Genomic DNA, 12,921 nt, shown 5'->3' on the forward strand with positions numbered 1-12,921 from the left:
ACCATTCCATAGCTTGATCACCTAGGCTTTGTGGGAATAATCTCATCAAATATGTCTCTTCTGCTACTACCTCAATGCAAGCTATGAAAAACTGTCTTATGTGTGCCTTAGGATCCCCTTTTCCTCTATACTTATCAAATTTAGGCGTCACAAAGTATGTAGGAAAAGGAGGCATTGGAATGCTCTTGTCAAATGGATAAGGACATATGTCTCTCATTGTGTATGTTGGCTTTGGTGTATTTATGTCCTCCATTTTCTTTTGTAAGTCCCTAATTTGTTGCTCCAAATTGCTCTTAGGTGGAGATCAACTTCTTGGACCATACCCCATGCTTGAGGCACCAATTGGAGGAGGAGCATATTGCATATATGCATGATATTGATCATACACATGTTCATATGGAGGAGGTCTATAGTGATGTTGCATATATGGACCACTTGGTATAGATTCATGTTGAGGAACGAAATATCTATTTTGTCCATGTATACCATACTCTACAGGCATGTGATGTTCTAATGTGTTACCCCCAAATTTGACACGGGGTTTCCTTGTGTCCAAATTTTGAGCATGCCTTTGAATATCCAATTGCTTTGGTGGTTGATCCTTAGCATTGGTATGTGATTGAGCATATTTTTCTGCATAAGACTTCCATAATGGTCTACGAAGGTGAGTATCATATGCTTGACCATGTGTATGTGGGACCTCTAGTTTTTGAAACAAAGATGATGGTGATTCAGGTACCATATGTGGTCCTCTATTGCCTCCACTATTAGGTCTCCTTTGATCCATGTTGGAGTGAGTTTGTTGCAAAGGTCGATTTTCCATTATTTGAGACATGTCAAAATCATGAGGTATCTTGGCTCCACTTTGTGCCATCATTTGTAAGAAGTATTGTCTATCTCCCCTCATTATTTCCTCAATCAATCAATTGAAATGGGGGTCCATAATGGATTCTTCCACGTCTGCTGAATGTACTGAAAAATTGTCCATATTGTCATTGTGTGTATCATTGTTGTTTGTAGTGTCCATGTGCTCAACATTTGGAATGTTTCTATAGGAATCCATGTTAGGTAATGTGTTATGATCAGTATTGAAAAAGACATCATTGTCATACTCATAGACACTCATGTTTGCGGACTCTTGAGACTCTTTAGTTTCTCTCCTAGATTTTTGAAGACGGGTTTCAACCATGAACTAGGTATTGACCAAGATGTGTGAGACTAGATGAAAATGGAAAAAGTATGGAAGACCAAGGGTTGGATGGAATGTAAATGAATCTGAGATGTACTTGCAATGTCCAAAGTGTAAGACCAAGTATGTATGTAGTAGAGTAGGTGTGACTTCCAAAGAGATGATAGTTTCTCTTGATGAGGTAAGTTGACCTTGACTCTAAGTAAGACCAAATGAGACCCAAAGGTGATAGACCTTGATGAGGGACCACTTAGCAAAATGTTGTTGTATGTAGTGTGTTGACAAAGTATGGTGAGGACAAGCAAGTGACCTTTTGACTCAAGTTTAGACAAATGTGAATGTAATGTAAGGTGTGAAGCAATGATGGACTGTGTGAGACCCAAAGACAGGTTGAATGCTAAATGAAACCCTAGAGAAATGACCTAGGAAGCTCAAGAATTCTGAAACTGACTGTGTTTGTTTGCTGGACTGTACAAGTTTTTCAATTCTGAACATAGACGCGCCTGTATACTTCACAGACTCGATTTCCTGACACAGACGTGGTTCCGTTTAACACAGATGCATTTCTGAGATTTTTGTAAAATGCACTGTTGATTTTGGAAACACAAACGCATTTCTGCCCTTCACAAACGCGGTTATACAACACAGACACTATTGTGTTTGACACAAACGCGTTTCTGCAAAATTTGTGCAATTTTTTCCAATTTGTGAAGTTGTTTTTGTTGTGAGCAAATCTGACTGTTTGACTGTTTTTCATGACAAGAGGACACAGTGTTGATGAAGACCCAATGTTTGCAAGTGTCTAGACTCCAAATGACTCCAAGAAAAGTGTGTTGTTTGATGTAAAAAAATGTTTTGCATACACTTGAAGACACAAAAGACACAATGTTTTGCTGTTTGGTCTTGAATGTTTTGAATGTTTAAAATAAGTCAAGCACAATTTTTATGGCTGGCCAAGACAATAGTTGTTGATCCCACATGGGGTTTTACCCCTGAGGCTATGCTGTTCAGAGTGGATACTTAGATGCTTGACCTCACTGGCTCCACCCTCGGCACTCACTTCTCGGGTCAGCCAAGCATCAGTCCCCATGAAAAATCCCCGTGGTGAACTTTGTATCTCTACTAAGAACCGTATGTGTGTGGGCCTCTACCAGAGGTCCGACCTCCTGCCTCAACAACTAGAAGGATTTGGGCTTCTAAAACAAAAAGGTGCTAGTAAGGGCATCCGCTCGTGTGGCCATACATGCGGCACTTTTAGCTCTGTAAATATAGAAGGCTCCTAGCCGGTAGGGGTTACGCCCTACAACTGATCAAATAAATTTGATCAAACAGGTTTATGGGGAGACATAGTGTCGGTATGAACTAATCAACACACATTATTCACAGTTTTCACCATGAATACAGTAATTTATAGTGGTTTGGAAGAAGATGGCTTTTCTTTTGCTACCACTTGGGTCGTTCTCTTCTCACTAGTAGTCTTAATGACCACACGGGAAGATAGGCCCTCTAAAGATTAAACAAAAAGAGCCTATTGCTCAAGACACAAAAGACAATGGTTCAATTTTAGTGCACCAATTGAAGTGTTTGCTAGTCTATTGAAAACAAAGCACACATAAAAATCCAAAAAACCCTTGCCAAGGACCTGCACCAAAGAGTTGTTAGTAGTTTGGATTGTTTCAAATAATCACCCCTTCCTGCAAGCACACAAGTTAGGTAAATTTTAAACCCAAAAGACTTTGTGAAAATAGGGGCCTTCAACAAAATGATTTTGCTTTCAAGACAAGCTGCACCAATTTTGTTAGCTAGATCTGAAAATGTTAGCTCAAAATAAACCGGATCTGAAACCTTAAATGCAAGACCAAAAACTAAATCAATAAACTCCAAAAATGAAATCAATGCACACAGATGCGGTTACCTTCTACATAGACGCGACTCCCTGACGCAGACGCGCTTCCGTGAGACACAGACGCGGCTCCAGAACCCAGACGCGACTATTGGACACAGATGCATCTAAAAACACCGTAGACACGACTGAGGAACACAGACGCAGTTTCCAGAATCTACAAAATAAAATACTATCGAGGACATAAACGCGATTCCAGATGTCACAGATGCGGAAGAAAATAAAAAACGCGATCCGAAAGTACGCAGACGCAAAAATATCAAAATGCTATCGAAAATGTCAGATCTGCAACTTCAAAACACAAAATCTGCAACAAGGATGTTAAATGCAAAAGGGACAAGGGTCCCACCGGGCGTGCCAAAATGTATATGGTGAAAATGGATAACAATAATAACGATATTGAAAGGCTAAATGAATTCAACCACAAAACCCTAGCCTAACAACAACAAAGATCCACCATAACATATTAAGATTACCTAAGACAATGCAAATCAAATGAAATCACAAAGATTATACCATCACATGTCCAATAGGGTTTGGATCTCCATTCTTCTTATCTCCATTGATCTTGCTTGATATATTTGCTCTCAGATTTTATGTGCACAAGAGGTCAACAAAGAACAGAATGTGGTTGCAAGTAGGATCGCAAATGCCAAGTAGTCAATTGATCAAGTAGTCAAGTCATTAGGATGATTGATTAGGGTTTGATAATGAAAGAAGTATCTCCTTATATAGAAGACACTATATGAAATGGAGGGATAAGATTGAGAGGTGTAAAAGGAGGTTGGCTATGATTAGAGGGTAGGTAAAAGAAATAATAAAATAATGAAAGGGGTAGATAGTGTATGAATTAAGAGATGAATGACATGTGTCATGGGTAGAAAAGGTTAACGAATTAATTAAATAAATAAAGATTTATTTAATTAATAGAGGAAGTGAGATAAATTAAATAAATAAAATATTTATTGAATTTAGGAAAAAGGATAATTTAAATAAATAAATGTATTTATTTAAATGAGAAATAACGCTAGAAGAGGATAAATGAATTAATTAAAAAAATAAAGATTTATTTAATTAATAGAAGAACTAAGTTTAGATAATTAAATAAATAAAATATTTATTTAATTTAGGAAAAAGGATAATTTAAATAAATAAATGTATTTATTTAAATGAGAAATAAGGCTAGAAGAGGATAAATGAATTAATTAAAAAAATAAAGATTTATTTAATTAATAGAAGAACTAAGCTTAGATAATTAAATAAATAAAATATTTATTTAATTAGACATGACAATTTTGGGTGTCTACACCTATAATAACAATGCTCAAATGATATGCTAGAATGGATATGCCTATAGTAACAATGCCTAAATTGATATGAGATGGGATCCTTTGTGCTTCAAAATGAGGGATATTTATAGGATTTCCAAGGCCAGGGGTGAGGTCGCAGGAATCAACGGTCAAGATTGAATCTAAAGATATCAAGGGTGAAATTGGAGGAGGTTGGAGAAGAGGTTGGAGGGAGGGACACTTGTCATCTCTGTGGTGACAAGTGTCAAGGAGCCTTGCTCATAAGAGGGCAAATGTCCAAGAGAGGAGACATGTGGCCAAAGTGTCATGTGTCTGAAGGGGAGAATATCCACACCATAGGAGGTTAGGATAAGGAGGTTAGGACGTGCAGGATAGGATAGGGTTAGTTAAACAAAAGGTTAGGTGAAATGGGCTAGGTTAGAGGGATGGTTAGGTTAGGTGGTTAGAAGTTAGGAGGCATGTGGGTAATTTGAATTTAAAAATTCAAATAATAGGAAAAGGCTAATTAACTTTCAACAATTTATAAATTGATTTGTTTTAATTAATTAGGGGATATCGTGAAGCTAACTGTCTCCATCTCTGTAGAAACGTCATGAAAGGTTCTCCACTCTTTTGTTTAGTATTGCATAAGTCTAGAATTGTTACCTCATGTTGAATGTTGTAAGAGTATTGTGAGACAAACTTATCCACCAATTCTGCGAATGATCTAATTCCAGGCGGAAGTTTGGAGAACCATTCCATAGATAGTCCACTTAAGATCTTTGTAAATAATCTCAACAGGTATGTATCCTCATGTGAAAACTCCATACTCATCGTGCAAAATTCTCATATATGATCCTGGGGATCAGTGCTTCCATTATATTTATCATATCAAGGATTTTCACAACCTATAGGAAATGGTATCATGTTTAGATTTCTGTAGAATGGGTAAGGACAAATTTCTTGAAGCGAGTATCTTCTATTAATTCCTCTCTGCATATCTTGAATTTGTGTTTGTAGCATTTGTATTTGTTGTGTAAGAGATGTGATAGGATTATCAACATGATTTGTACTTGTATAACTATGAGTGTGCATTATAGTATGATCTTGATCTCTTCTTGTATCATCTCGACTCTTTCTTATGTCCCCATTAGATTTGACATGGTTGAGAATTTCTACGTCATCCTTTTTCGGAATAGAAGTTTCCTCATTAGTTCTTGTGTTATTAGGAATTGATGTGTGGTCAATTTTGAGAACAAAAATATCCTCATGTCGTTCATTATCATGGGAAGAGTCACTTCTCTTTTGTGCTAATTTTCTCACATCAAAATCTTGGGGGAGTGTAGCACCAGATTTAGCTAACATTAGGAAGTATTTCTCTTTTTCTCCCTCCAATATTTTCGCCATAAATTTATCAAATTTAGGATCTTGTTTGATTTCTCTGAGATGTTGTTCTATTATTTCTCCTTCTTCTTGTATTTTGTTTTCATGTTCCATGTTTCTATTATCTTCAGTTATATCAAATGTTTCGATTTTCATTTCTACGATCTTTCGTCTCTACGCTCTAGTTAAAATAGGCATGCACGTGTGTTGGATATTGTGCAAGGATTTGATTGTCTAAAAGTTGTTTCGATAAGTGATCAACTATCAATGTAAATGTGATAGAATGATATAGCATGAAAAGATGATTCAAGTGTTTAAAAGTTAGCAAGTTTTTTGATCTTCGGTTTTGGAGTGCAATGATGATGATTTTGATAAAACCAAGTCCAATATGAATGATATATCCTATGATGTGGGACAAGGTTATCCTGACCAAATGTTGTAGTTTCATGATAGAGGATGATAGATCTTGATGAGAAACTATGTTTTGTGTGATCAATTTATCAAAGAGGGTGATAATGCACTTTGAGATGTTTAGATCTTGAACTTTTTGAAGGCGAATACTTGAAAATCTTGAGGTATCTATTTCTAGAATCCAATTTGATAGATGATAACTTGACCAAGTGAACCAAGAAGACAACCTAAGCACAAAATGACAGATATCAAGTCTTTATGCTCACTGCAAATTGACCAAGCAAATATGACAGATCTGAAAATGACATACAAGAAGACAACTCTGGACTAACAGAGATAGAAATCTGTACGATAGTTTAGACAACCCCAGATGACAATTTAGACAGGCCCATATGATAAACTAGAAATATCGCATGACAAAGGCATAAACTCGTATGAGCTTTCTCACAAAACTAGACGATAAAAGATAACACAAAATCCTTTGTTAAACTGACTCGTATGACAATTCTCACTGAACCAGACGATAAACTAGATTTCTCGTACGACAAACTAGAAAAATCGTATGACTGAGGACAAAACAAAGACAAAAATTTTGTTTGGATAGATTTTTTATCAATGAAGTTTGATGTTTTGCTTATGTTTTCTAGTTTTAGATGTTTGATTTTCTATTTTAGGGATGAAGACATAGAAAACACGTGATATGATAAGTGACCTCAAGCACAACATGCTAAATCCTAAGGAAGTTGGTTGAGAGAGAAAACCTTTGCTTGCAAACTTAGGTACACACCCAATAGCTAATCAAAATATGACCGCTGAGTCTCATGCAATGGATTCTCAATGCCGTATTAGCCAACTTCAAATGCTAATGGGGGCACGATATGGTAAGTATCTTGGGAGAGTTACTGTCTCTCTTGCACAAAGATTATCCCCCTTTCGGAGGTGAATCGGGTAGCTTCTATCTTAGGGTTCGTAGTAAGGGTTTCTGTTTGAAATTACCCCTTGCAGTCACGCAAGCGCGATTAAGGCCTACAACCCAGCAAGGTACTGAAACAAGAAGTAGTCATGCAAGCATGATTGAGACCACGAGGCCCTACTAAATGTATGATATGAGAGAAAACTCAAATAATCCCATCCTCCGAGACTTTAATCCCGAGAGGCCTATTTTTTAGAGTGAGTCGGAAAGCTTAGGTCTAGTTGTACTCACTTGGGTCATTCTCACAGGGTGATTACTTTTTCCCACTGTGATGGGCCCGCTAAAGGTAATCAAATCTCAAACATAGAAGTGCTTCAAGGGTCAAGATTTCTTAATTGTCCAAATGGACAGGAGCATGCTCTCCTACCTTTTAGACAACTTCTCAAACATAGAAAACAAGATGTCCATTTACCATTAACAAAATAAGTGTGCCTAGAAAACTTAAAGAAGACACAAAGTTTGGTTGAGTTCTCCTTAGGCAACCTGTGAAACAAATACGTTAGTAGTCATGTTGTTTTGATGAAATGAAGCTTTGACAAGCGTAATCTTCGACAATCATCCTGCAAAAACTAGTTAGGCTGCTAGAAAATTTCACAAACAGACAAGGGTTAGCATTAGTAATAGCCAAATTGAAGCATGAAAACCCTAAAATGTAATCTATTTTGAAAACACAAAAGCATAAATTCGTATGAGTATTCTCGCATGCTCATACGAGTATTCTCACATACCCATACGAGTACACAAAGAAAATCATATGATACTAAAAAGGTTCTCGTACGAGATTCTGAATTAGACCCGGCCAGAAACCCGCGAGATTGAAAATTTGATGATGCTAAGAGGCCAAAAATGAAATTTCCGGCCCCATGGTGGGCGCCAAAATGTCGTGTGTGTGAACTAGGATACCTGCAGCTGCAACACAAATACTCAATAGATCATTACAAGCATGATTAGAAAATTAAAAGAAAATGAAAGATAAACCATGACAAAGCGACCTATCGCCTCCTAAGAGATGCGAGTGTGGATTTGCTCTCAGATCTGGATAAGCAATCCCGATGACTTGACTACACCTAGACAGACGATTTGAAATGATAATGATATGCAAGCTAGATGAGATTGATTATGCTAGATTGATCCAAGAGTCTAATTAAGCTAATGATATGCATGATTAAGCTATGATGATGATGTAATTAAGGTAGAAAAGAGATTGATTAAGCTACATGATTCAACAATTATGCTAGAAATGATCAAATTAAACTAGATCTAAGATGCAATTGCCTATAATAAGAATGCTTAAATCATATTCTAGAATAGATATGTCTATAGTAAAAATGCCTAAATTGATATGAGATGGGATCCTTCATGCTTAAAAATGAGGGATATTTATAGGATTTCCAAGGCCAGGGGTGAGGTGGCAGCAATCAATGGTCAAGAATGAATCTAAAGATATCAAGGGTGAAATTGGAGGAGGTTGGAGAAGAGGCTGGAGGGAGGGACACTTCTCATCTCTATGGTGACAAGTGTCAAGGATCCTTGCTCATAAGAGGGCAAGTGTCCAAGAGAGGAGACATGTGGCCAAAGTGCCATGTGTCTCAAGGGGAGAATATCCACACCATAGGAGGTTAGGATGTGCAAGATAGGATAGGGTTAGTTAAACCCAAGGTTAGGTGAAATGGGTTAGGTTAGAGGGATGGTTAGGTTAGGTGGTTAGAAGTTAGGAGGCATTTGGGTAATTTGAATTTAAAATTCAAATAATAGGAAAAGGCTAATTAACTTTCAACAATTCATAAATTGATTTGTTTTAATTAATTAGGGGATTAGAATAAATGAATTAAATGGGGGGAGGGATTAATTATTTTGAATTAATTAATCACAGGGGACTATTGAAATGAACCTATTAAATAAATCCTTAGATTTATTAATAAGTAGATGAATGGGAGAATTTAATCAAATTGCTAATGAATTCAATTAAATTAGGAAGGGGGATTAATTAAATAATTGCTTATTCAATTAATTATGTTTAGACCATTTTTAGGTGTATACAGACACTACCTTGGAAGAAAGGGAATACAAGTGTCTTTTGAGTCAACATGAAAGAGACCAAAAAAGATCTCAATTCTTTGCATCGTCCTCAAGTAGACATTAAGGGAAAAATAGAAGAACAAGGATACACATAGAAGAATAGTCACAAAAGAGCAAGAGATGAGAGAAGGAGAAGATCTTCAGTGCTAATATTGCTAATCTAGCATGACATCCACCTCATGATCTTACTGATCACTATTTTGAGGAAGGCGATCAACATATCAGAAGAACAACATTGAGCACAATAGATGGAGCTAACACAAGATCCAAACAAGGACTATGCTCATGGGCTAAGTCACTTTGTTTGATTCTAGGAGCTAGGATTAGGGTTTTTGAAAATTTAGTTGATAAATGCTTGTCCACATCAACATATTCATAGTCACTATCAGAAGCATTAGGAGTTGTATTGCCATCATGAATAACATTTTCACTCATTTCTTCATCAGGATTTATAGAAAGACGAGTACAAACATGAATAGGAGTAAAAGCATCACACGTTTTTTGCAATTTATGATTTGGAGATGTAGATTCAACATCTTGCTTAGGAGAAAAGGGAATCGTGTCAACTGTTGGACTCTTGGGAGATTGAATAGTTTCAGGAACATCTTCATGAGCTCAAGCACGATGCCTTCGTCGGCGGTCTCTCGCACAACGATTTCGTCAAGTCTTAGCGGAAATTTGGGAAGGAGGAACATTTGTTGAAGGAGGAATAGTCTGCTCTTTGATAGTTGAAGGTTTAGGTTGAGGTCTTTTAGGTTGGACAAGAGAAGAGGCGAGCCTCTTCTCTCTATAAGAGTAAGGAAGTGGAACTGCACCATATAAAGGAGGAATATTAGGTGTAGGAAGGAGACTGGGTCCATCATGGGGAGGTGGTACAGGTCTAACCTTAGAAGAAATATTTTTGTTCTTCTTAAGAGAATGCATAGTTACATCCATAGGAATAGGCTCAGGATGTTCCTTAGGAGGAAGATTAGTCCTATCCATTAGGTGAAGGATTGGGATATCAATTGTTGGAGATCTAGGTTTAATCAAGGATAAGATCATATTTTTCTTCCATTTTTTATAAGATTGGAAAAGAGCATCGCTCCTTTGTGGAAGAGATTGAAATTGCTTAGGCCAAAAGAAATCAATAGGAACACCTGGGCTTCTTTTAGATGGTTGAAATAAGTTGTGGTTAATAGTTATGATTTCTCCATTGTGGGGAAATTTAAAACACTTATGAATTGGAGAAGCAATAGCCTTCATGGAAGATAGCCAAGGGTAGCCCAACATCACACAAAATTGCTCAGAAGAAGGAATGATAACAAAGTTGACATCCATAGATTTAGTGTGAGCTTCAATAGGAAGGGTGATAGAACCAATGGTAGGACAAGAGAATCCAACAAATAACTTCACAACTACATTAGTGTCATCATAGATCGGTTTATGAAATTGTAAAGTGAAGAGATACTTCTCAGTGATGACATTAACCATGCAAGAGGGATCAACAAGATCACCATGACAAGGTATGTCCTTAACCTTCACAACTATTTATAAAGGGCCAATGGGTTCTTTAATGGTCTGACTAGGGTCAAATGTAATACAAGGGTTCTTAGGTATCACTTGTTTCTCTACCATATTCACTAAATTTTGAGTTGTGGTAGTAAGATCAAAGGGAGAGAAAGAGGTATGTTTAGTCTCAATCACGTTAGAGGTATGAGAAGGCAAAGGATCAGTAAAAATCTTAAGATTTTGATTAGGAGGAGCTACTGATTTGTTTCCCTTATCATTCATACCTGCCACATATACAGTATTATTATCAATCAAATCTTGAATCTTACTTTTCAATGCAAAACATTTCTCAGTATCATGACTAGATTGATGATGAAATGGATAAAAGGAATTGCTATCAAAATAAGGGGATGTAAGCTTATAAGGAGCAACTGGTTTTATAGGAGGAAGTTTGATAACATTTCTTTGTAACAACTGAGACATAATACTATGTAAAGATTCATTCAAAGGTGTAAATTGTCTTTCTCTTTTAAACAATTTAGAAATAGGAGGCACACCTATTGTAGCATTCACATTGTTGTTGTTATTTGTATCATTGAACTTGATGAAGCTTTTTGTTGGTTTGAACTTCACAAATGGTTGTTGAACACTTTCCCCCTTATCACTCAGAGCCATAGAAGTAGATTGCTCCATTTGACTCATAGCCAGTTGATAATTGTGGAGTATTGCGCACAACTACGAAAAGGAAGTAAACTCAGACAAAAGAAGCTTTTCCCTAATATCTTTTTGTAAATTAGAAATGAAAATTATTTGAATATCATTATCAAGTACAGGAAAATAAATTTGAGCACACAAATGCTTATATCTACCAATGAAATCAATCACTTTTTCTTTAACACCTTGTTTACAATGCATTAAATCAGTCAACGTGATTGTAGGACCAATGTTGTTTTGAAATTGTTGAATGAAAGCATTTTCTAATTTCTGAAAAGAAGTGATAGAATAAGAAGGCAAAGAGAAATACCATTGTAAAGCCTTATCTCTTAGTGTTCTTGTAAACAGTTTTGCAAGCAATCTTTGATCATAAGCAAAATCAGTACACAAGGTTTGAAATCTTTTAACATGCGTTAGAGGGTCACCTTTTCCATTATATAGTTCCAATTGAGGGACCTCAACATACTTAGGTGGAACTACTTTAACAATATCAAGGGAAAGTGGGCTCACAACATCAAATGTGGGCACACTAAACTTGGATTGACTCATGGAAGGAATTTGTTGTTGTAAGGAAGACACAGTTCGAGCAAGATTGTTAATGGTCACTTCAGTAGAAGAGTTGATGTTAGCCATGGTTGATTGAGAAGGTGGTGTGATGTTATTGAAAGAAGGCATTGATGATGATTGAATGTAAAAAGGGACACTCAAAGGAGGAATAAAATTGTTGAATGAATTGCCCCCTTGTGTCACATTGATTGATTGAGGGATAATAGGAACACTTATTGAAGACATAGGTAAAGATGGAGGATTAAATGAAGAAGAGGGATTTCCCCCATGACTAATGGTTGTAGGAATGACATTTTTAGTTGAAGTAGCCATGATGTTTGAAGTGAAAGTGGGAATACTAGCCATTGGAGTGGTCAAAGGAATATAAGAATTGATTAGATTTGAAGGTTGTGAATAACCTAGGTTTTCAGCACAACTCTTTATAGGCATGAGATTGGAATCAACAATATGAGAAATGCCACACAATATATCAATTTCGTTCTTATCACTTCGAATCATGCGTTTAAGGCCTTCAATTAATGGAAGATCTTCACTATTAGGGTACTCTTGGGACATCCATTGTTGAAAGTTATCAAATTGATTGTCCAATTTTGAAAGTTGATCTATGGAAACTCTAGTCAAAGCTTCTTCTTCATCATGGGATTCATCAATTGGATAGATAGGGACATGATTAGGATGGGAAGCATTAGCATTATCCTCAATAAAGAAGTCACCCAAATTATGCTCCATCTCCTCTGTAATTAAACCTTGGGAAGCCTTAATTCAAATGCTTCGTCTAATGGGGATAGTATAAGTAGGACTAATAGTGGTAAAAATCATGCACTAGAGGGAAAATTTGAAATTGTGAATTTGAATTTTGAATTATAGGAACAAAGTTTACAAAAATTGAATAATGCAAATTTTGGGAAAATAATGATTAAGC

Source organism: Cryptomeria japonica, chromosome 11 (assembly GCF_030272615.1).
Source record: "Cryptomeria japonica chromosome 11, Sugi_1.0, whole genome shotgun sequence".
NCBI classification, from domain to species: Eukaryota; Viridiplantae; Streptophyta; class Pinopsida; order Cupressales; family Cupressaceae; genus Cryptomeria; species Cryptomeria japonica.